The following is a 25,572-nucleotide window of genomic DNA, read 5'->3' on the forward strand; positions in this document are numbered from 1 at the left end:
GGGAGCATCAGCTTAAGATAGCTATACAGCAAGAGGAGATCCACCCCAGGTGATATTGGTGTCAGTCAAGTAAGATCTTTTATGCCGCTGTCCCCTCCCCCTCCCCCATTGTACAACCTTTCAGGAGGCTGGGCAGCCTAGTGAGTTGGGGAGAGCAGAAGTGGGAGAAACAGAAAAAGAAATAGAGAGGAATCTTCCCCACCGCAGGTCTTCCTGCTGCAGAGCCCTGGTCTGTGAGAGGGGAGAAGGTTCGACTTTAAATGCAGTTCAGAATTCTCACAGTAACACTGGGCACTTCGATTTTTGTGGGTTTTTCTTGTCATTGTCAGTGATCAGAGGATTTTTTGTTAACTAGGAATGAGTGGATAGCTGTGAGTCCTGCTTATATTACTTGTGATTTTACTTATTATCTAAGAATTAATAGTAATATAATAATTAATCATGCTATTAAGCTACTATCATGTAAGAGTGAGTGGATAAGCTATGGGCCCACATGAGGTGTCATCTGGGGGTCAAGGAACAATGAGCCTCAGACAGTGGACTTGAATGGGACTTGAACAGGAACAGAGTTGTGTTCTGGTTGACCAGTGCATGAGTCAGTTCTGCTTAATCAACATACCAGGCAGAATTAGGAAATTACTTTATAAAAGAAGATGTTTCACATCCCTCTTCCTCACCCTGACATAGATATTTTATGCTACTGAAGTGCATTTTGGGTAAATAAACAATCAAATAAATAGTTTCTGGAGCAGCTAAAAACGTCATTAGAGAATTTAGTGTCCATGAAAATGAAGGGGAATACACAGCCTCTTCAAGGTTCACAGACTATGTTAAATGTTACTTTGTCCAGGATGCAGGCATGTTTCATAGCGATCATCCTCCCAGTGGGTAAGAATCCAGAAATAAAAATTAATAGGACCATTTTTATGCAGTAGAAGAGACATTATGTGTACAGCTATTGATGGCAGGCACATGGCCACTTTAATAAAGTCTCACTTTAAACATCCACCAACACTTGATGAGATCACTTGTAGGCTTTTTTTAATGGTGTGTTAAGTTCTAAAATATCCAGTTGGTAATCTGTTTCTGAAGTAGGGCTCTTCAGAGCACGACAAGGTAATCAGTTCAGAATAGCAAAACTCTGCTGGCTAGTGCAGCTCTCTGAGGTCAGGTGGAACATCGGCTCTTGAAGAATGTAAACTGGTGAAATAAATTGTAGATAAAGATAAACTTGTTCATGCAGGAGGAGGAAGGAGACTAACAAAACTGCTAAACTCTTGAAAAGCATCATTTCTCAATGCAGTCTATGGAGTCTTTGGAAGGAAATGGTGATTAGTACAAAGGCTGCAGGGTGTCTGATAATTAACGTTTTATTTAGGTTCTTATTTGATTAATGTCTGCTCATCCACGTAGCTTCCTGAGAGCAAGAACTCCTTGTCTCTCAGATTTAAAATGCTGCCCAGGCCTACAATCATTTGGCCTCTTTTCTTTCCTTTTCTTTCATTGTCAAGGGTATTTCCCTGGGAAGGACATCATCTACTGTCTCTCTCATCAACAACTCCCTCTACTAGGCCACACACGCTGCCCACTTTCGCGTGTCTCTCTCAGGGCTTGCGGGTGGGGGTAGTGGAGGGGTGTGCAGGCGAGGGGCTCCTGCACACACGGGCCTGCGGCAGCTTGGACACACTCAGGAGACACTGGCCCTTTGCGGCAAATCCAGAAGTGGTAACTGACCTCCAGTGAATATCCCTTTTATTTTGGTTGGTCAGTTTTTCTGGTAGAACATACTTCAAATTGCAGAGAAATGTAAGCCTTCTTACACTGTATCAGGGCGGCTTGGTACAGTGAGAAAATAAAATGCAGAAAAGCGCCAGGGTTTATTCTTTATCCTGGGGCCCCTTCTTCTTCGTGTCAGCACTGACAACTCTGTCAGGCTACTCTCCATTTCAAGAATAGTAAACAGACTGTGGTGTGTGTGTGTGTGTGTGTGTGTGTGTGTGTGTGTGTTAAGCAGGGTATAGTCCATAAGGAGAGAGTAGGAGATATTGTTCACAGAGGAGAAACAGAGCATGTACCCTTAACCCTGTTCTTCATCCGGTGTCCGTGGGTCCCCATTCTATAACTTCCTTCATCAGAGTTTGCTTTTTAGGATCTTTGTATTTATAAACTATCCCTCCAACAAGTGATGTTAAACTGTTTTTAAAAAGTGAATGACTTCTGGTTTTATATTTTGGTTGTTGTGTTTGGCAACTAAACGGGAAATTCAGGGCAGGCCTCCCTCCTCAGAATGTATAACTAGGGGACTGGCCTTTCTTCCTTCATGGAGACTCATGGTAGAGAGACCTTTTAACAATTGTTCATCTTAAAATGCACCTTAAAAATTTCGAGTAACTTGTACACACAGACACACAGACACACACACACACACACACACACACACACACACATATTAATTTTACCAATGGGAAGGCAGATTTAAAGCAAAAGCAGTGAGATCTTCTCATTCCTTCCAGAATGTGGTCCAAGGTGTTAAGTTTAGAATACATTAAGTTTAGAGCTTGGGATTTACCTAATGGTTTTCAGAAGTCAACTCCATAGCTTTGATTAATGCTGCCTCATAATACCAATAATGTTGTACCCCAGTAAATCATTGGAACAGTTTCCCTTGCTAATATATTAAAGCCATACATTACAGGCTACTGTGGCTCAGGTGATATATTGCTTGGAGGGAAAACACACCCAACTGCCTAAAGGCCGTGTTGTACACACTTGGGTAGAATTAAGCCCGGCTCCCTTCTCATGGAATCTGCTTGCAGCGCTGCGTGTGCTCAGAGAACTTTTGTTTCCTGCCCCCCCTGCCTGACATTGAAGACATGCTCCTCAAATTTGCATCGGTTCCTTGTTTGAAAGGACCCAAACTCTGCTCAAGTGCAAATGCATGTGAAAAATGTTGAACCAGTTAAAAGTATGGATTTTGTAGTCCTTAAAATTGGTGGGTTTGAATTACAGCTGTTTCATTCGATGGGCTACGTGGTCTTACGTGGTCTCAAGTGAGTAAGTCATTTAGACTTTCTATGAAATGGGGAGTGTGCGTGTGTGTGTGCACGTGTGTGCCTCTGTGTGTGTGTGTGTGTGTGCTGTCTACCTTGCAATGTCACCAAGAGGATGAGCTGAGATCCTGAGTGTAAGTGGACAGCCCAGTGCTGGGCACCTAGTCAGTGAGCGGTAGCTAGTTTTGAATGTTCTAGCAGGGACCTCCTGACCAGCATTTCTACACCCTACTTGGAGCCTTCCCACAACAATTGCTTTATTTTGAGCTGCTTTGAGTGACTAGGTTTATATAGGAGTCAAGGTTAATGATCCAGGTAATGGCCTTCCATTTGGAAGTGGTATGGCAGAGTTGCAGGGCAGTGCTAAGTACCCTGTCCAGCGGCTCCATCCTCCCTAGACTGCCCTCCTTGCCAGGCAGTAATGACCAGCTTAGCTCTGCGATCTGAGCACGGCGTGGACAGGATCTCAGGGAGAGAGGAAGTAGTGGCCATCCTACTTCTTGTCCTGTGTTTTGGCTTTTGGTGCTAGAGGTAAAAGAAAAAAATGAAACTGGAGAGACAGCTTTTTTCACCAAGTTCAGGTAAAATAATTTGGTTTCAAGCATCTCAGATAATCTCTGCTAAACTTTGGTCCCAGCTGAGGCTGCACTGGTCTGATCTCACAATCAGCAAAACCCACAGTTACCTTTTAAAAAATGCCCCCCTTGGGTTGTTATAGAAATCTGCCTATGCCTCATGTGAACAACTTGTGGGGGGAAATCATATTTATTGTACATGAAACATATCAATAATAACACAAATAAGGAATTTTTCTATAATTTCACCAGCCTGACACAGCTACCACTTTCATTTCTCTAGAATCCTCTCCAAGCTTTACTCTATGCATACATGATTTTATATAATTACATTATTGCATAGTTACAATCATTAATTTAGATTAATTTTATTAGATAAGTAATATATAAATATATATGTGCTGTAAAAATGTAAAACGAGAATTCTAGAGAGCTAACAGGGAAAGTCTTTATTACCTCTCTCCAACCAGTTTTTGTTTTGTTATAATTTTGGGTTTTTTTTAAAAAATGACATCATCTACAAGTGTTGTCTGTGACTTCCTTTTATTCACTTAATATATCTTAGAATTTTCCTTGTTGGTACCTAGACCAACTGTTACAGCCTTCCTTTTGTATTTAACATTTTTATAAACTTTTCTTCACGTTGCCAAATATTTTCAGGATTATCATTATGAACAATGAGTGTGAGTGGAATTGAGACCCACATGGCTTATTTCTGGGACATGAAACAATCTAGCCACAAAAGGCGTTATCCCAGATGAGCAGTGCTTATTTGATACTGAGTTGGTTGGTGAATCATAGAATGGCTCACTGGAAAGACAGTGAGCCTATTCCCATTTTACAGATGAGGCAATTGAAACCCTTCCCCACTTTTTCCTTAATGGAACACAGCAAATCTGAGGATGAGGACCATGTGCTAAGAAAGGGCCTGGGTCCCTGATGACTTCTTTGAGCAGTTCTGTCAGCTCTGGGTTGCCTACCTCTGGACTTCGTATTATATGAGAGAAATAACCAGCTACTTGGTTTAGTCGCTGTAGCAGGGTTTCTATCACATGCAGGCCAACACTTTCCTAACTGATACAGCTGTGTTCTCTCATTTATTTATCCACTTACCATTTATTGATTTCTGGTCATGTGCCCACAATGTACAGATTATGCACATAAGAGTAATAGTTCGCATTTATAGAACACTTACTATGGACAATTCTTGTGTCATGACCTTCACATGTCTTCTCATTTAGTATTCACAGTAACACTCTAAAGTAGATATTATTTTCCTATTTTTACAAATGAAGAAACAAACTCAGAGAGATGAAATAACCCACTCAACAGCACTCATCTAGTAAGCTCCAAGCCTCTCTGACGTTTAACTGCAAGAAACTGCACCCCATTTATCCTTTAGGGAATAGGGACCCAAGAGATTTTTTTGAGAAGCCAAACAATATGATGAAATAAATCTTTACACTGTGAAGTATGTATGGTTATTCCCATTTTCAAATGAGATTCAGAGAGATCAAATGACTTCAATGCAATTAATTCAGTTTGACAAGCATCCACTGGGCACTGGGTTCTGGAGACTTTCTCAGGTGCTTGAGGCTACACAGCCAGATGAGGCAAAGCCTGGCTGAAGTGAACACTGGAAGGGAGGCAAGACTTTTCTGGAATTAAAGCAGTTGCAGAAGTTGTGCTTTCTCCGGCTGGCATCAATTACTGACTTTCTGTCAGCAGAATATTCCAGATGGGCTGGTTTCTATAAAATCCCTAGGGAGAATCCCAGGGCTTAGGTTCTGGGGGAAAGGAAGGGAGGAAATTGGCAAAAGAGACTGTTTGAAAGGGCCGTTTTTCAGTCTTCTCAAATCAGGTACAAAATAATGAACTTTCACAGAACACTTTCTATTTGTTAATTGTTCATTTCTCCCAAGCACAGAGAGGAGAGTGAGAGAAAGGCAACCTTTGCCATGTGATTGGACTCAGATCTGTTTACCAGATCAAAGCCCGTGGGTAATGGAAACTTCAGAGGGGGAGAGGGTGGGCCCGGGGAGCAGTGCCCGCAGCATCTACTTAGCTGAGTGCATCATTCTGTACGCTCTGGAGCTTGAACTGCATGGCTTGGAAATGCTAGCTCTCTTCAGACCTGTCACAGGAGGGTTCTGGGGCGCTGGAACTGCTCAGGGATGCTGGATGCTAGGAATGTTTATAGAGTGAAGCTGCTGGATCACATTCCTCTTCTATTCTGTAGACATCTCTTGTTTCTTAAGGGAAAAGTAACAAGTTCTTGTTTCCCCTAATGTGTGTAGCTAATTTTGAAACTATTAACATTTCCTGATGATAAGCTTTTTTTTTTTTTTTAAAATAGACGGCAGAAATTTATTCCTTCTAGTTCTGGAGGCTGGAAGTCCAAGATCAGGGTGCCGGCATAGTCAGGTGAGGTCCCTCTCCTGGTTGCAGAGTTCTCGTATCCTCACATGGTGGAAGGGGATGATAAACTTTCTGAAGGGCTCTCTGTATATCTAATGTCTTCCAGGGAAATATGGAACCTACACTGTTATGGACTGCATAATTCATATGTTGAACCCTAATCCCCACGGGGATGGTATTAGGAAATGGTGGGGCTTTGGGGAGGTGATTAGGGTTAGATTAGGACATGAAGTGGGGCCCTTGTGATGGGATTAGAGCCCTTATAAAAAGAGGAGGAGACAAGGAATCTCTGACTAAACCATACACTGTAATAGTTTTACTGAGAGCCATTTATAATTCAAAAAATTAAGTATAAATGTAGAGCAAAAGGGAAGGAAGGATGTACCACAAATTGATATCCTGGTCATCTCCAACGAGGGAAGCTTGGTGGGAAGAGGGCCAGGAAGACTTTTACTTTAAATGTAGTGTTTGGATTTTTCTTATAATGAGTCTGTACTAATGTGTTACTTCTATCATTAAAATATTTTTTTCTAAAAAGCAAAAATTCTTTACACAATACTTATTAAAAGTGGTTCTTGCATTTAGTTATTTCAAACTACGAGGATTCTCATTAATCCTTTAAAAGAACAACTCAGCATAATGCCAGGTCTTGAAAAGTAATGTTTTTAAATGACAAGATAGTTTAGGATTAGAATTCCCTTATAAAGTGGAGGTTGTTTGCACTGGGAATGGACAGATAATACTTTGCAAACAGCGGTTGAATGATTTGTGATTGCTAAGTGCCCAGAGGATGAGCAGTCCCCAGTGCATGCTTGGTACTGTTATTAATGTATCTTTCATCTTTCGCGCACTCTGCAAATGTTAACTGGTTCACTCTCAAGAGTGATATGAATAAATTCTTACTGCAGTTGTAACCTGAGGTATAGGGAGAGGTCAAGGGGATTTTTTCACTATAATTTTTATGGGGGTTGATTTAACAGTGGGTGGAATAGTCAGGGTCTGGGAGACAAGACTTCTGTCTAATCACCAGCAGGATGACCTTTATGCTTTATGTCCAGGGTCTCTGCCTCTGGGCCACACTTGGGACACAGGCGTCGCTGGTGAGGCTGGGAGTCCCTGTGCCTGGGGTCCTGCCTCCTTGGGCCCACCATTGGTAAAGTGTTTTAAAACACCCTTTCCGTTTCAACTTGAGATTTTTACTTTCTGTTAACTTTCTCTGTTTCCTCTGAGAAAGGTACTGTGGCAGCTGTGTTATTTCTAGGTATAGTAACTTACGGCAAAAATGACCCTTCGTGGTGAATTGTATCTGCCCTGGGAGAACTAAGAACCTGAGGGGAAGCCATAGCTTTGGGCTTACCTGAAAGCAGTGACTCCTGAAACTGGGCAAGTCCCTTGAGGGCACCGGGCAGCTATGCCTGTGGAAGATATTGGCTCCTGTGCAGCACGAGGGTCTAGACGGGGGCGGGGATCCCACACCTACCTCATGTGGTCTCATCCTCTTGTACTGGAACCCTGGGAAACCAAAGAAAAGAGCCCGTGATGGCTATGTGGATTGCTGCATGGATCACTCCCGGGGAAAAGGAACACTGCTGCTGCCCTGCTGGCAGGATTTCCTGTCTTATATCCCGAATCCAAGTGTGGTTGACTGTGGTCTTATGCGTCTGGATCCTGAGTTGAGTCTAAGAAGCTGCCTGCCCGGGTAGGTTTTTCAGATCCACTCTGCAGCCATTTCCGGAGGTCTCGTGCCTCTCAGGGGGTTGTTAGGCATCCAGGCCAGGGCCACTTCAACTTCCTGTAAAATCCACTGACCTCTCCCCTTCTCAGACCATTGGGAACCTCTTATTCTGAATCTCCCCTTGAAGCCTTTTTGATATTCCCATTTTCCTTCCTACTCTTAACACTATCTCTTTGGCAAAGTATAGTCCTTTAAATAAGATTGGAAGAGCCATTGCTTTCAATCATCTTTGCCTTCTGCCCTGCAAATATTGCTAAGAAAAGGAAATACAAAAGGCCACCTGTTAGGAATGGTGGGCAGGTGATGGAAAATAAAACTCTAATATGTGGAAAAGTCATGCTACCACACCTGTTAATATTAATAATAAAAACTCTTTCCGTTATATAGGGCTTGGTTATTTGCAAAGGGTTTCCACATCCAGTCTCTCATTTCAGCCTGACAATATTGTAAGGGAAGCAGGCAGTGGCAAGCCCTGGGAAGGAAGAGGGAAGACTTGCTTTGTAACATTTGCCTATTTCCATGGTGTAAATGCTCACACCATGGCCAGTTCCAAACTACCAATGACTTAACAAGTCTGAATTTTTGGATATTTAACAATCAGCTTGGGAGAGTTGATGCAATCTGGCTCCAGGACACCACTGGAGTCAAGACACATATAATCATCCTAATTTAAAGGTGAGCAAAGCAAAGCTCAGAAATTTTGTCCAAGGTCACAGAGATAGTAAGAAGCAAAGCTAGGAACTTGAACTCATGTCTGCTATTCTGTGCCTTTTTATGGCTGAATCAAGTCTGTCCTTCATGGTGTTGGAATAGTAAAAAAAACTGAGTCTATTTACCACCTGTGAGAAATACTTAAAAATCCCTTCAAATGTCTGCTTTATCATCAGTCTTACTTCCCTCCCTCACCACCCCCCTTTAAGGAAAAATTCTGTCAGTGTGCAGAATCCTACCCCTCCCCACTCATCCGGAACCATACTCCACCAACTGATTCCTCTGTCTTACATCTTTGAATCGTCTCTTCCTCCCTCTTCTTCCCTCACCTATAACTCCTTTTGCAATTTCTCTAAACCAAGACTGATGCCCTGCCTCTGACTTGCTCACCATCTACTTCTGATGACCATGCTTCTTTTTTTTTTTTTTTAATAAATTTATTTATTTATTTTTGGCTGTGTTGGGCCTTCGTTGCTGTGCACGAGCTTTCTCTAGTTGTGTTGAGCGGGGGCTACTCTTCTTTGCGATGCGCGGGCTTCTCATTTGGGTGGCTTCTCTTGTTGCGGAGCACGGGCTCCAGGTGCACAGGCCTCAGCAGTTGTGGCGCGTGGGCTCAGTAGTTGTGACTCGTGGGCTCTAGAGCTCAGGCTCAGTAGTTGTGGCGCACAGGCTGAGTTGCTCCACGGCATGTGGGATCTTCCCAGACCAGGGCTCGAACCCGTGTCCCCTGCATTGGCAGGCGGATTCTTAACCACTGTGCTACCAGGGAAGTCCCTGATGATCATGCTTCTTGACAAAGTCAGACTTATTTCAGCACTTCCACTCCTGCCTTAGGTCACTGTCATTTGACTTGCACCCCCAAAGTCCCCAAATCTCCCCTCTCAAGGCCAAGTCCCCGCTTCATCTCAGCTGTTCTCTAGTTTATCCTTCTTTTGCACTTGATACTCTAACGATATTCTCAAAGCGCATTTCTCACTTGGTTTTCCTGCTTGGTCAGGCTCCACGGTTTCTCATCACATCTTTCTGAGTGATCCTCCTTTTGGGAAAGGGAGCCTCATGAGCATCTGGACAGAGCCTGGAGCTAATGCTTGATTATTCAGTCATTGACTCTGGCACCCTCTCTCTTCCATTTCTCTCTACTGTTTACATCAAACCTGACACTTGGCAGAGCTACCTGGCTGCCTTTGGAACCATCACATTTATTTCACTTTATCTGCCCCATGACTCTGTGAAGATGATGCACCCACTAGACAGCATGTATCCAGATGGTATATGAAAGGAATACACCAGAATAGCCTGTATTTCTAGGAGAAATGCAGAACAGGGAGACCTGATGGAACTGGCCCCTTGACCCACCCCTCTGAGTCTTATGGTCCCTGACTTTACTATTCTCATATACTTCTCTTGAGTCCTTTAGATTTCCACAGTTTGGCCTGTTGGAAAGAATATAGACTTTGAGATGAGAAGGATCCGGGCTTGAATTCTGGTTTTGTCACTTACTAGCACTGTGCCTTTGGGCATGCCCTGTAACCCTTCTAAGTCTGTGTTGTCATCTGAAAAAGCTAAGACCCTGTTTGTAAGGAGACTGTGAGCTGTGAATAACATATGAAAAGGGTCTAGCACGGCTGTCCCTCAACAAATGACAGGTCATTTTCACTGTCCTTCTAACCAGGTTTGTGTTTGGTGTCTCCCCACAGACTCTCTCAATCCCAGCCACTCACATCCCAACCAATTTGGATAACACCCCTCCTGGCTTGATCCACTTTGCTTCTATCTGGAGCACCTGTCCCACAGATGGCACTCCTATCCAGAACCTGGCCTTTGTCTCTTTGACCTCTACTTTATTCCCAAATTGAAGACATATAGGAAAGAAGTTTTCACTCTATTTTAGCCCAGCTAGCTTTGCCAATTTCCTAGGTTCTCCTTTGCCTGGTTTATGACATAGTAGGGCCACATTTGGTTTGGAATTTCTAAATAATTTAATGTAAACTGGAATGCTTTTTAGGTGAGGTTTAATATGTGTGCAGGTCTATACTTGTCCAAGTTGGCTGGCTATTTCTTTGATTGTTTATTTGTCCTTTGAGATCTGTGAAAAATGATCACTTCTTGGTTTGGAAAGAAATACCTATCTCTTTTGTGCTCCAAACCAGTGAGTTTCTGAAAGCTAATTACGTTTAGCTCAAAGAATATTTTTGTATTGTTTTGTTTAAAAACACATTTCCCAATGCTGACTACTGAAAAGACACTTTCTCAGTAACTTCTGTTTCGGGGATGAATTAACAAATATAGAATTTCTGCCCTAAATATGATATCATCTGTAGTTTTGCTTGTTTGTACATTTGTTTATACTTGTACCCTACTTAGGACTAGAAAATTGTGAAGATGCTTAAGTCAGATAATTATCATGTATTTCTGAAAGGATTGAAAAGATTAAAATCTTTTAAATTATTATTTGAAGAATAATGTATACTCAAATTCAGTCCAGAATCCTTAAGATATAACACTATTAGCATAACCTTTTAGATGACTTTTTGTACGTGTACTAACAAATGTATGTGTGAAAAAATATATGTGTATGTGTATGTATACGTGCTTGTGTGTGTGTGTATTCACATAATGCTTTGCAACTTGCTTTTCTCACTTACAGTGGACTGTTATTTCTTTCTGTGTCTGTAAATAAAATTTTGGCTTCTTTATTTTTTAATCATATGTATAATAATGCTATTAAACAGAGGTACAGTTTTAAGTCAACTCATCATTCTCATTCCTTACAACCACAGAACTTCTGGTTCTTATAAGATTTAACTGAATAGTACCTAATTATTTAAATAGACAGCTCTTCCTGCCTGATAATTTATGAATAAATAATTCATTAGTAACTGGGGACTACCACAAACCTAGATTTCCTAGGAAAGAGGGGGCTTATTGAATTAGGAGGATTTGTATGCCTAAGCAGAAACAGCATGACATAGAAGAGAAAACACTGAGCTACAAGCCAAAGATCTTTGATTCTAGTTCTGACTTTTTTCTGTTGAACAAAGCACCAGCATCACTGGGCTTCAGCAGTGTCATTAAGATGAGGATATTAATATCTACCTGCTTAACTCAAAAGGTTCTTGTGAGGATTCATAAGATAAAATATATGCAAGCACTTTAAAAATTATCATTTTTGCTAATAAGTGTTATTTAATGATTTCAGTGAGTTTGAGCAACTGAGAATAAGTTGGTAGTTTACACTAATGTAGAGATCTCTAATTATACCAGGTCTGGGAGATTTGATGGCCACAAATTCTTTGCTATATCTTCTATTGAGAGGTGATGTCTAATTCTCTTCACCTTGAATTTTGACCCATAGAATGCAGCAGAAGTAGTGTTCTTTGACTTCCAAGGCTAGATTATAAGAAGCCTTATAGCTTATGCCTTGGTCTCCTGGAACATTTACTCTAGGTGAATCCAACCAGCATGTAAAAGAAGGACCAGGTAATCTGAAATCATGCTGTGAGGAAGCCTAAGCTATTAGCCACAATGGAGAGGGCATGAAGAGAGAGACACCTGTCTAGTCCCAGCTGTTCCAGCCTTCCCAGCTTGGGTTCCAGACATGTGAATGAAGAAGCCATCTTGGATATTCCAGCATTAGCAGACATGACATGGTGAAGAGCCATCTTGGATATTCTAATACGTATACAGACAAAGTACTTATGCTCAGTATATACAAAAAATTCTTATAACTCAATGATAATAAGACAAAGGGTCAAATTTCTCTCTGCCAACCCCCTTGAGACTAGGGTGCAGACACTTGGTTACTTAGCAATCAGATGCACCTTCTCAAGTCTTTAAATCCTGAGCTGGTGATGTGAACATACAGAACCATTTAAAGTTCATGCTGGTGGCATCCAGAGTCTAGAGGCTGGTGACTGAGGCTGCAGAGCCAGCAGGGGTATCCTCAGAATCTGTTCCAGTGATGATGTGGCTTTGACTTTGGGTCCTACTGGCCACCTTCAGTTCTGGCCATTTTCCTAGGCTGATTCTCCAGCCTTCTAGATTATCCTGTGAGTCACCAGATACCTTTCCAATAAGTTCCTTTTCTGAGGTCAGTTTCTATAGTTCATAATCAAGAACTCTCACTAATTCAACAGAAAAACCTTCTTGGGATATCAGTGAGAGAAGATCATATGTGCAGCTTCCTTCCCAACTCAGCAATCTGTCTTTCTATAGGACCTTTCCTAATATTCTTTTTGTGTTACGTAACCAAAGGACAGGAATGCAAAGTCTCTGTAGGTATCAGCCTGTCTGTAGGAATTTTTTCCATTTAGTGTTGTTGAGTTTTTCTCACCTTGGAAAATTAAAAGAGAAGCCATTCTGACATTTTTGGTGTTCAATATAAAGTATATTTTGTCTCAGAATGTAAAAAAAACACTCAAAAAACCTTGTTTTGGTCAAATCCATCAGGCCAGAAGAGTGTCTTGCTTTATTAATTTTTCCCATGTTCCCAGAATAAGATGCAGCAATCGGATATCAGTTCAGGCTCCCTCACAACTCTGACTGAATTTTAAAAAGAAATAAGTCAGGCTTCCCTAGTGGTGCAGTGGTTAAGAATCCGCCTGCCAATGCAGGGGACACGGGTTCTATCCCTGGTCCGGGAAGATCCCACATGCCGCGGAGCAACTAAGCCCGTGCACCACAACTACTAAGCCTGCGCTCTAGAGCCCGTGAGCCACAACTACTGAGCCCACGTGCCACAACTACTGAAGCCTGTGCGTCTAGAGCCTGTGCTCAGCAACAAGAGAAGCCACTGCGAAGCCTGCGCACTGCAGTTAAGAGTAGCCCCCGCTCACCACAAATAGAGAAAGCCCGCGTGCAGCAACGAAGACCCAACGCAGCCAAAAATAAAATAAATTTATAAAAAACCAAACCAGAAAAAATAAAAAGAAGTCAATGAGAAATAAGCTTTCTGCTTTAAAGGTGAAGTCTCAGAGAAGAGGAATGAGTGAAAAGTTAGAAGAGGGGGCTATAACAGGGGTGGAGAGAAGATGGGGACACTAAAAAGATATGAACTCTGGACTCAGACCCAGGCTGCCTCTGTTACCATCACGTTCATATTCTTCAGGTGGTGCCCTGAGACCCTGCTCTACTGCTCCAAACCGCCCAGGAACAGGTGAGAGGCAGGTGGCCAGCTCAGTTAGTCATGGTCCGGGAGCCCTAAATGATATGCTTTCATCACGCCCTCCCAGAAGGAGGAGTGCCCAGACCACAAAGTCTCCAACCTCGCCCCAGAGAAGGGAGAATAGTGAATGGGCACTGGCTGTTGCTCCCTTTGGGTACGACACCCAAACCAAGTTGCCTCCTTAACTTCTCTCTAATAAAAATCATCATGTAGGGACTTCTTCGGTGGTCCAGTGGGTAAGACTCTGCGCTCCCAATGCAGGGGGCCCGGGTTCGATCCCTGGTCAGGGAACTAGATCCCGCATGCATGCTGCAAATAAGAGTCCGCATGCCGCAACTAAGGCCCGGCACAGCCAAAATAAAGAAATAATAAATATTTTAAAAAAAGAAGTAACATTAAAAAAAATCATCATGTTATATCTAATATATATTAAAAAACATGGGAAACATACACATAAGTGATGAAGCACAGTGATAAAATGGAGACCCTCAATCCCACAACATAAATTAAGAACTAGATAGTACAAGTATGAATATTAAATTTACCCTTTCCTTTCTTTTTATAATTCCTAAAGTGGAGTTCTTAATTCTGTCAAAACACATACATAGACTAACAGAGTATAAATAAACCATAAACCAGCATCCTTGTTAGGTGGATATCCAGTCTTTAATTACATACTTCCCATGACAGGATATTCACTGCCTCATAATGCAAGTTACTCTGTTATTGAGCAGTCCCCTTTTAGGAGAGTCTTCCTTATATTGAACTGAAATCTGCATCCTGTGACTTCCATCCATTATTCTTAGCTTTACCGATGGGAGTCACTGTGGTTAAGAGTGCAGATTCTGGAACTGAATAGATCTAAGTTCAAATCTCAGCTCAGTCACTTGCTGATTGTGTGATCTTGGCAAGTAACTTAGCATCTTTGTGCCTTAGTTTCATCTTCTGTAAAGTGGGAATAATAAAAGCATCCATTTTATAGGGCAAGCTAGACCAGAACATAATTACTGGTCTGGGTTTGAGGACTGGTGAGGTTTTGTTTGAATTATTGTAGCTTTTATGTATTGTCCGCCCAGCTTGGAATTACAGTACATTGTTGTTGACAGAAACTGGAATTACAATGGTTTTTAAAAGGTAGAGTTTTAGTTTTCCTTCAAGTAAAAGGGAGTAGGCAGTCCAGAGCTGGTATTTTTCTGCTCTGCCATTTTTAGTGCACCGTTTCATGGTTCAAGATGGCCACTGAGTTCAAACCACCATCAGAGTTCTAGACAGAAAACCCAGAAAGGGAGAGAGGGTGCATGCCAACAACCTTTCTTCCTTTTAAGAAGCTTTTCTGTAAATCGTAGTCAACAATACTCGCTTACCTGTCATTGGACAGAGCTAAGTCACGGGGCCATCCTTGGCTATAAGGCAAACTGGGAAATGTAGTCTTTTAGCTAGAACATTACCATCCTCAATAAAAGTAGGATTCTGACACCAAGAAAGAAGAGAAGAATGGATATAAGACAGGCAACTTGCAGTCCCCACTACACGAGTGAATCAAGCAGTGAGCAATGCAGAGTGTATAGACATAGTGTAGAGTCAGTGTTCTCCAGAGAAACAGAACCAATAAGATTCATTTTAAGGAACTGGCCCATTTGACTGTGGAAGAGGACAAGTCTGAAATCTGCACGGAGGCCCAGCTGGAGATCCAGGGAGGAGATGATGTTGCAGCTTGAGTCCAAAGACAGTCTGCTGGCAGAATCCTTTTTTCTTGGGGGACCTCAGTCTTTTCTCTTAAGGCTTCATCTGATTGGATGAGACCCACCCACATTATGGAGGCTAGTCTGCTTTACTCAAAGTCTACTAAATGTTAATCACATCTAAAAAATGCCTTGACAGCAACCTCTAGACTGGTGTTTGACTGAGTGCCATGACCCAGCGAGACTGATACACAAGGTCAGCCATTACACATGGTCACAGATACAAGCAGATATGGCTGCTCTGTGCCTCTGTTTCTAATGGATTGAAGTGGATGTGAAGTTCAGTGGATTCGCCAGCCCTGGAGGAACTTGCCAGGTCAGAAGAGCCCAGAGCCTTGGCTTGTTGCCTTTTGCATCTTTTCAGGCTCGGGGGTGGGAGGAATGCTTTGACACTCTGGGGTCACCTTGTCACCAGGGAATGGAGCCTCTGTGTTAGTCACAAAACATAGTTACTTCCATGTTTTATTTCTTACTGAGTCCTAAGGCCTAAGCTCACTTTCAGCGCTACAGGCCTAGTTGGGGCCCACTGAGAGTCACGAGTGGGTTCTGTCAGCTCTCTCACCTAGAACTCTCCCAGCATGGGGCTCAGCACAGGGCAGGGCTCAACAAAGCTTTACGAAGACCTCATTCTCATTCCTTACAAATATTTGATTGTCACTCTCATGTCTTCTCATAAGTATTTCTTCTCCTACACATACCTGGTTTCAGTCTTAGCACTTTGTAACCCTAAATGTACATTGTCGTGTTGGCGGGTGTGGGGTGGTGGTGCTGGGGGCGTGGGAAATGGGATGGATTAGTGCATTTTCTCACTGTAACAGATGTTGGTGCGCCATGTAGCTAAATACAGACTTTAAACAGTGGCGTTTTATGTTTATGTTGAATAATAAAAGCAGTTTGCTTATATGCACTTAAATAACTCTAGATAGAGGAAAGAAATCCTGTGTTCACGGGGGCATTTCTTTTGTGGGTGTACAGCTCCCTCCCACTTCTAATCCGATGAGGCCTGATCTGGTGACAGCTTATTTTGCAGACAACACAACTGGAAAAAAGCCAGGTCAGAGGAAAGGAGGGGGGAGGGTGGACTTGGTATTTATTATTTGGTGATACTCTGTAGCTAAATGGTAGCTTTACTACGCTTTCCCCCAAATCCTCCAGGTATGAAGTTCAGGTAGAGTCGATGGGATAGAGGTAGAAAGAGATCACTGTGATGTACTTGCAATTATGTCTGGTGACTTCTCCTTGCATTCTTACATAAGCCAGATAAGTACGTCTTTATTAATGGAGAGGGCTAGTGGCAAGGGGTGGGATGGAGGAATGCATTTCACAACTTTATATATCTCTCTTCAATTTGAAACTTCCCTTGGTTTCTGTAGCCCAGCTGCAGAAGGCCACCCAATTAGTTAAAAAGAAAAAAGGTTTGAGATCATGGCTGGGTTACTTCATGTGGACTAAAATAGAGGAAATGGCTACAATTGCTTTGCCAGGGATGTCCAACCCTGCATTAGACTAAAAGGCATCTTACAGCATCAGACAACTTAAAAAGATGTAATAAGGGAACTGCCTACTTTGCACATCTGTTAAGAACATCTGGCTCTGGTCTGAGCCCTGGTAACTTTGACAGTTAGTTGGTGGCCCACAAGTTGAAAAAGAGGCAAACCCTCAACCTGTCAGCCTCATCTGTAGAATTTCCTGGTGGCATAACTACCAAGCTCAAGGGCAAAAAGCAGCTGGGGCATTTGTGCAGCTGCCCACATTGCCTGTGCTGAGCTTACTTCCTGACCGCGGATTTTAAAGAGAGGGGCTTTTGAAGACTCAGGTGCTGGCCTCAGAAAGCAGTACATCTGCACCCTGCCCCAGAGGGCCCTTCACCATGAGCATCTTGGGGGGCGTCTAGGAGGCTTAATCCCTCAATTACTGCTCTCTTTCTTTTGTGGTACTGGGTTGTTGACGAGATGTGCCCTGTGGCAGGTTGCATTTTCCAAAGATGGTTGTGACGACATCCCTCATCCCACATGCTCGTCTGCAGTGCTACCGTCAAGAGGCAGAGGCTTCTGTCCCTGCCCTTGAATGTAAGCCGGCCACAGTGACATGCTTGCAGCCAATAATGTGGCATGGAGGTGGTGACTTCCGAGGTTAGGCCAGGAAGGCCATGCAGCTTCCTCCAGGTTTTCTCAGAAGACTTGCTTTCTGGACATCCCTCCTGAGGTGCTCTGTCTCAGAGCTGGCCGCCATGCTGTGGGAAACCCAAGTCACATGGAAAGGCCACACACGTGTGCTCCTGTTGACAATCCCAGTGGAGGCTGGCCTTTGAGTCATTTCAGCCTTGGTACCAGACATGTGAGTAATGAAGCCTCCAGATGAGTCCAGCTCCCACACGGGTTTTGTAGCTGAGGCCCCAGGTATCACGAAACGGAGACAATTCATCCCTGCTCTGCCCCATCCGAATTCCTGACCCACAGCATCTGTGAGCACAAAAAAATGGCTGTTTTAGTCTGCTAGGTTTGGGGTGGTTTGTTACACAGCAAAGATAATCAAAGCATGTCCATAAGAGACACTTTTGGAGGAATCTGAATGCTGTTAATTAGCACATCCCATTCTCTCTACTTCCATCCCCCTGCCCCACCCCAGGATCCTTCTAGGTGTGCCCAGCACTATATTACACAATGTGCACTTGGTAAGAGAAGTACAGGGCTACCACTTGCCCCTCCTTTGTAGGTCCTGGAGAAAGATGCCCATTCCTCTGGGACAGTGCAATCCTGCCCCACAGCACACAGCCTCGCAGGTGAAGTGCAGGCTCCTATCATCCCCCTCCTGAACCTGGTCAGATATCTTCGGCAGCTTACAAACTGCACAGTTGTACACAGTGGCCCTGGAGAAGTGTAAAAGTAAGTCTCGCCTTAAGAAATTTACATTCTTATTGATGCAAAATATGTGTACTTTATAATAGGAAAGTGTCAAATGCTAAATCATGTGCTAACACTGATTTTAGAAAGAGTTTTGTAAAAATAAGAAAAAACACGGAGTTGTAGAAAAAGCACTGAAATTTTAAATAGGAGATCTGGGTAGAAGAGCTGGGCGCGAGTCATGTTCTGTTGCCGACTGGCACGACCTTGCTTGGTGCCTGGGTTCTCTGAACTCTGGTGTCTTTCACCTGGGGAATAAGAAGTTGCTCTAATTGGTGATGGTCAAACATTCCCACTGAGATATCCTTATGGCAGCGTGGGGTCTGAGGGTGTGGCAGTCAGAATTGACTGCCAGAAGCTAGACTCAAAAACTGTATGCACATTTTATTTATTCATAAGCCTCAGTTTTCAGGGGAAATAAAAAAATCACCTTAGTAGAAGAGTCTTCCCCAACCACCATATTTAAAATAGCACAGCTCCTTCACCCCTACCATTCTCTCTCTGTAGTGGATTAGAGATGGCCACAAGTTCTTTGATCCTCTCCCGTGGAGAGACAGGGTCTCTGTCCACTTACATGTAGGCGGGTTCGGCGGTTGCTTTGAGCAATAGAATATGGCAGATGTGGTGCTGGGACAGTTTCCAGGCCCGGGCCTTAGGAGACTGGCAGTTTCCACTTCCTGCCTCTTAGAACAGTTTCTCTGGGCGTCCTGGATTTGATTACCTGAGACTGCCCTGCTGAAGTGGCGATGTATAGGTGCTTCAGTCCACAGTTCCAGCTGAGCCCAGGCTTCTGGCCATCCCCGTGGAGGCCCCGGGCACATGAGCGAGGCCATCTTGGACCCTCAAGACTAGTGCATCTGCCAGCTGCTGTCACTGCTTAGAAGGACTCCCTATCTGAGCGCTGTGGGAGTGTCAGGCCCACAAAATTACGCGCTATTATAGAACAGTTCTTATTCCAAACCACTAAGTCTTTCTTTAAAAAAAGATTTATTTATTATTTATTTTATTTATTTTTGGCTGAGTCGGGTCTTAGTTGCGGCACGTGGAATCTTTGTTGAGGCATGCGGGATGTTTCTTTGCGATGTGGCGTGTGGGTTTTCTCTCTCTAGCTGTGGCGCGCGGGCTCCAGGGTGTGTGGGCTCTGTAGTTGTGGCGCACAGGCTCCAGGGCACATGGGCTCTGTAGTTTGCGGCACGTGGGCTCTCTCATTGAGGCACGTGAGCTCAGCCGTTGAGCCGCCGCTGGCCTAGTTGCCCCGCAGCATGTGGGATCTTAGTTCCCTGACTGGGGATCGAACCCACGTCCCCTGCATTGTAAGGCAGATTCTTTACCACTGGACCACCAGGGAAGTCCCCCAAACCACTAAATCTTGAGGTGGTTTGTTACACAGCAATAGATAACTGGAACACCAACCCTCAGCTGGCTTTATTTTCTTCACTGCCAGTGGTGTCCTGGATCTGGCTCATACTGGCTCGTGAGAGCAGGTGGTTAAATTTTCAGGAATTCTGTGAGCCAGTTATTAAACAAAGCCATCATTAAAAATTAAATAATTCAACTTACAATGAAATGAATTAGATTAAAAACAAGAGTAATATATCCTCAAAACTCATAACTTCCTAGTTCTTTTCCTATGTGTTACTCTCATCTGTGCTTTGAGGTTGTTTATGCCCCTTGTGTCTGTACGTGGTGGGGCTACTCTGCAAAAGTGCATTACAGCTTATCTCCTCCCAGCTTCATGGTCAGGGGTATCACACTGGGAGCTTGAAAGTGACCGTGGCGAAGGTATTTACACCATGGAAATCGTCGAATGCCTTCCGGAAAGCTGGTCATTAAATATGTTACCAGACACCATTACCACTGGTCACTGCACTTATAACCAGCTGCTACATTAGGTATTTATTGAGTATTTCCTTATCGTTTTCCCCATCAGTGGAAGGTAAGCATTCTGAGAGGAGGAGCTTTGTCCTTTTTGTTCACTGTCGTCTCCCCAGAACCTAGGAAAGTATCAGGCACAGACGAGGTGTTCAATAAATATTTTTGCATGAAGGCATTCTGCTCTGTAACATATGCGTAGTGAAATTCACAGGTCGTTTGCCACATCCTGTTCTCTGGACTACTGGCTTCACCCTCAGCAGCTGTGAGACTTTGCCGTGCTGGCCACAGATACATGGTTCAAGCTGAACCAGTAAGCATCCCTAAACTACACATTCGGAGTTAAGTGAGGGAACCCAAGATGATAGTGGGTGTGTGACGAGGAGGGAGTGAGAGCACAAGCCAGCAATTGGAGTGGTTGGTACTTTGAAACTTGCAAGCTTGCAAGCTATTGGTGCCCATTTCCTGTTCATCATGGGGACTGAGTAGCAAAGAAAGCTCTTCTTCCAAGAAGATGAAGCCATTTCTCAGAGAGATCCAGTTATGAGTGTCAGCCGCTCCTGAGGCCTCATGTATTCTCGACCTTGGGGTCTCCCCATATCCTTGATTTCTGTTACTTGTAACCCCAAACGTCCTAACAAACACAACCTCCATGTTTGTTTTAATATAATCTTTTAAATTACTTATCATCAGGGGAAAAAAAAACACAAAACAGCAGCGGGCCTCTATGGTTCCCTTCGGTAATTTTGGAAGGATGAGTCATGTTTAGTCTATACAATCTGAAAACACGTATGTGAGGTTTGGCTCCCAGCAATTTGTCTCCTCTTCTCAGAGTCACAATATGTTGAAAATTAGGTTAAAATATAATTGTGGGTTGAAATAGCAGCCTGTTTCATCAGTTTACAATGTGTATTAGGGCCATGACTATGGAAAAAACACTAGGAATTGACACGTGTGCAGGTCCACATTGGAGGGAGTTTCACTTAACTATTTCTTATTATATGGTCAGTTTTGGGGAGAAGGAAAGTCTGATTTGAGACAGTCTCTTTTACTATGTCAAAGAAATCCTGGTCAAAGGACTCTTTCATGAACAAAGAGGATTCATGATGTTTATCTTGCCACTTACCCTGAAATTTTTATCACAGGTAAATGAACTAAAGATCTTCTATGACTTGTATTCCCCACAATCAACGTTATGGCTTTACAGATTTCATTTTCCTCGCAACAGCCTTCTTCTGTGCAGGGAACACATTTACAATCTGGCCTTCCGCTTGACCATGGAGAGTGGTTAGTCTCGACGTTTGCAAGTAAGCCCACTTTGGGAGGCACTTTCTTGATTAGGTTGAATACTGAATTCACTCACCTTATCTGGGTTTTTCCTCTTTGTTTTGATGGTATTTTTTTTTTCTTTATGAGGAAACAAAACAGATCAATTCTGAATTTGTATTCTGGTGATACCTTTTCTTGGTTATGCCAGCCTATGTTTTCGATAGGAGGGTTTTCAAAGCTACTTTGCATTTCATCATCATTTTGTCTAAACTGACTAGTATCCAAACTATTGTCTTGTTGTTGTTGCCTATTTGTTAGATTATTTAAATTTATGTTTCATGCCTCACTGAAGTCAGAGAAAAAAGAAGAGCACTTTGAGTTGAGCCCCTGCTGGTGAGTTCAGGGGCAGCACCCCTTTGCCCAGGCCACCTGCCCAGCCCTTTTTTTCTCCTTTGACTTAAAACAGATTTGGCTGCAACAAAGGGAGTGGATTTTTCTTCACACAAGCTGCACCTTCCAGCGTCATTCTGAAACCCACCTTGAAGGAAGCTTTGAGCTACTCCTCACTTACTTTATTTGCTTTTCCTTGTGCTGTTATGAGTCAAGACTCCTCTCTTTTTAGTTGCCAAAAGCTCTGCTGCTTTTCCTTCGAAATCTACACAATTATTTAAAAATATTTTAAAATACTTTTGTTTTAATTGGGGTATAGTTGCTTTACAATGTTCTGTTAGTTTCTGTTGTACAACGAAGTGAATCAGCTATATGCGTACATATATCCCCTCCCTCTTGGACCTCCCCCCCTCCATCCCATCCATCTAGGTCATCACAGAGCGCTGAGCTGAGCTCCCTGCGCTATACAGCAGGTTCCCACTAGCTATCTGTTTTACACATGGCAGCGCACATACGTCAATCCCAATCTCCCAGTTCATCCCACCACCCCCCAAACACACAACCAAATATAGAGAGTGACATAACAAATACCTCTCTCACCACATAGATTTAACAAATATTTATATTTTGCCATAATTGCTTTAGGTCCTTTTTCTTACAGAAATTCAATATTACACATGGAAAGAAAGCTCCTTTTGTAGCCTCCTCTTTCCAATGCCTCTCCCTTCCTCATGACTGGTTTTAAAATGTCATTACAAGAGTGACAGCTTCATGCGTTATTCCTCGGGGCTTTCTCATCTGAGAGGCACTGTGATTTAGGCCCATTTATATCTTCAAAATAATAAAGCCCATATTCGAAATGAGCATCCAGATACATATTCTGTGCTTTATATGTGACAACTGCATCTACACTTTGTAGAGTGACCCATTGTAGTGGGGACTGTGCTAGTCTCTTGTTTCCAGGGCACATGGGGGTCTTCAGGCACCTCATGTCTGTCAGAACCTCCCATGGTTTCTTTCAGTTTTTAATTTCTCTTATATTCCATAGTTTCACCAGTTTTCTGTTTATGCTTCAAACTTCCCCCAACCCACGTTCCCAATTGAAAATCGTTACCCTTTTTATAAGGTCGATGAAGAATGGCACTTAAAGTTACAAAACCAAGAATGTCTGGGACCTCTGTGCCAAAGGAAACTCCAGAGGCACTTTGGTGAACAAGCAAGGGGGAAACAGCCAAAGGTTAAATCCCCTGATTCCCTCACGTGTGTGATCCTCCACATACACGAATAGGTTGTAATGTTTCAGCCTCAGATCTGAGCTGCACAAGGCAGCCTGCGTACTCACTTTCAAGGTGACTTCCATTTAAGATAAATGAAGATTCTGGAGAAAAATTGCAGACAACCTGCCACAGGGAATAATCTATCTCCAAGTTGCCATCTCCCAAGTCTCTGACTCTAAACCTACAATATATGAAAAGTGTGTGGGAAACAGTCGAGCTAATTCAAATGGCACATGTCTGAGCTATCAAATATTTGTAAAAGGGACTCTCTTTCTCTAGGAAAGAAAATTGTACTGAGTTTAAGAGGCATTTGTACCAGCGGACAACTTTCCCTTCACCACATAGCAGGTGGCCTTCAAGGGCAGGCCCTTCCAAGGTCCCATTCATTGTCATCTGGGTGATTCCGGCCCCTGCCAGCTCTTTTTTTTTTTTTTTTTTTTTTGGCTCTGCTGGGTCTTCGTTGCTGCACGGGCTTTCTCTAGTTGCGGCGAGCGGGGGCCACTCTTTGCTGCAGTGCGCAGGCTTCTTATTGCAGTGGCTTCTCTTGTTGCGGAGCATGGGCTCTAGGCGCGTGGGCTCAGTAGTTGTGGCTCGCAGGCTCTAGAGCGCAGGTTCAGTAGTTGTGGCATGTGGGATCTTCCTGGACCAGGGCTCGAACCCGTGTCGCCTGAATTGGCAGGTGGATTCTTAACCACTGAGCCACCAGGGAAGCCCCCCTGCCAGCTCTTGTGTGGGACCTAGTGGGAAATCATAAAAATAATAGCAAACATGGGCTTAGCATGCTCCTGGCACTGCCCGAGATGGTTTATATCATTTTATCCTCATAGCAACCCTATTGGGCCCTGAGGTCGCACAGGAGTGAGTTGGAAGGGAGGCAGTGTGACCTGGAGCCTGGGACCCTGTGGTGGTATTGCCGCGTTCCTCTCCACCCAGCTCTCATTCAATTGCCATAACACCACCTAGGCAGCCAGACACGTCTAATAGCTAAGTGTCTAGCAAAGGCTGCATTGTCTTTGGAGCCTTAAACACAGCCCTTTTAATTGGAATTGCTTCCTAATTCAGCTTCATATATCTTCTCTCCTCCCACACAAAAGAATCCATTGTGTTGGTCTCAGGGACAAACTGGATGCTCCTTTGATATGCTTTGCATGTAAATGTAAGGAACAAGACTCATTTGATTTCATTATATGCTTTATTGATGCGCCTGCAGCATTTTATTGTAGGTTTTTGTGACTAGAATTTCTAACAAAGGAGGGAGTGGGCTTCCAGGCTGGCAGCTCAGCCTAAAGAGGATTTACCACATCGGGCTCTAAAGAGATGCTCACTTGTGGCTGGTGTCATTCCTAAGCTTTTAAAAGGGCTGGAGGTTTCAGGAGCTGTTGCTATTCTATGACTATAAAAGTGTTATCAAGCATGAGACGAATGCTCCTTGCCACTATGGGGGGGAGGTGGGGAGGATTTACTGAGCCCCCGAAAAGAGAGGCAGGATGACTTGGTATCACTGGGGGAAATAAATGTGCTCACATGCCAGGACTGACAGAGCTGGTATCTAATCCTTCCTACCTGCAATGACAGGCTCCTGGGACTATAGCATGGGCTTAATTATTCCCAACATTCTTCATTATAATTCTAAATGAGATAATGATTAGAAATAGTACCTAGTCATTGAACTGTAAATGCCCAAGGCATTCTCTTGCTGGAGAAACTAGCATTTTTTCCTATGGCGTGTTAATTCCTTTGGCACTATCTTTTTCTTTTTTCCTCCCAGGTTTAGTTGGTCTTTTAAATAATTGGAGCCTCTACAACGCGCTCTCGTGCCAAATAGAAAGAGTTAACAACGACTAAAAGCTGACTAAGCACCGGGTACTTTATTGTGTTGTACTTAATCCTCACAGTAGCCCTGTGCAATTGGGATTTTATTATTTCCGTTGTATAGGTAAGGGATGCCACAGAGTGGCTAAGTGCTTCCACTGGTGACACAGCTAGTATGCCGAGGTTTCAGGACTTGAATCCACGGAGTCAGACTGCAAAACATAAGACATTGTCTCCTAAGACCTTGAGCTTTCTTCCCTTAACACCTGGCTTGGAGGTCTGGCCATATCTCATCTAGAAGCCTCTGAGGTCTATAGCCTTCCTGATGGACATCACTTTTAAATGGCCCCATCAGCCTTCTCTTTGTCAGTGTTCCAGATCAATCTGTTCATTCTACTATCTTTTAAGAAGGCTCATCTGGGACCGCACCACATCAGCCAAGGTTTTGTTAACTGAAAAAAAAAAAAACCCGCCCAATGTGAGAGCTGTGAGTTCAGATTTATTTGGGGTCACTGAGGACTATAGCCCAGGAGACAACCCCTCAGATAGCTCTGAGGAACTGCTCCAAAGAGGTAGGGGGTAAGGTCAGTATTATATATGATTTTGGTGAAGGGGAAAGTGCAATCAAGCACACGTCTCGGTAGAAGGCTGCTG

This window comes from Eubalaena glacialis, chromosome 2 (assembly GCF_028564815.1).
Source record: "Eubalaena glacialis isolate mEubGla1 chromosome 2, mEubGla1.1.hap2.+ XY, whole genome shotgun sequence".
Classification (NCBI taxonomy): Eukaryota; Metazoa; Chordata; class Mammalia; order Artiodactyla; family Balaenidae; genus Eubalaena; species Eubalaena glacialis.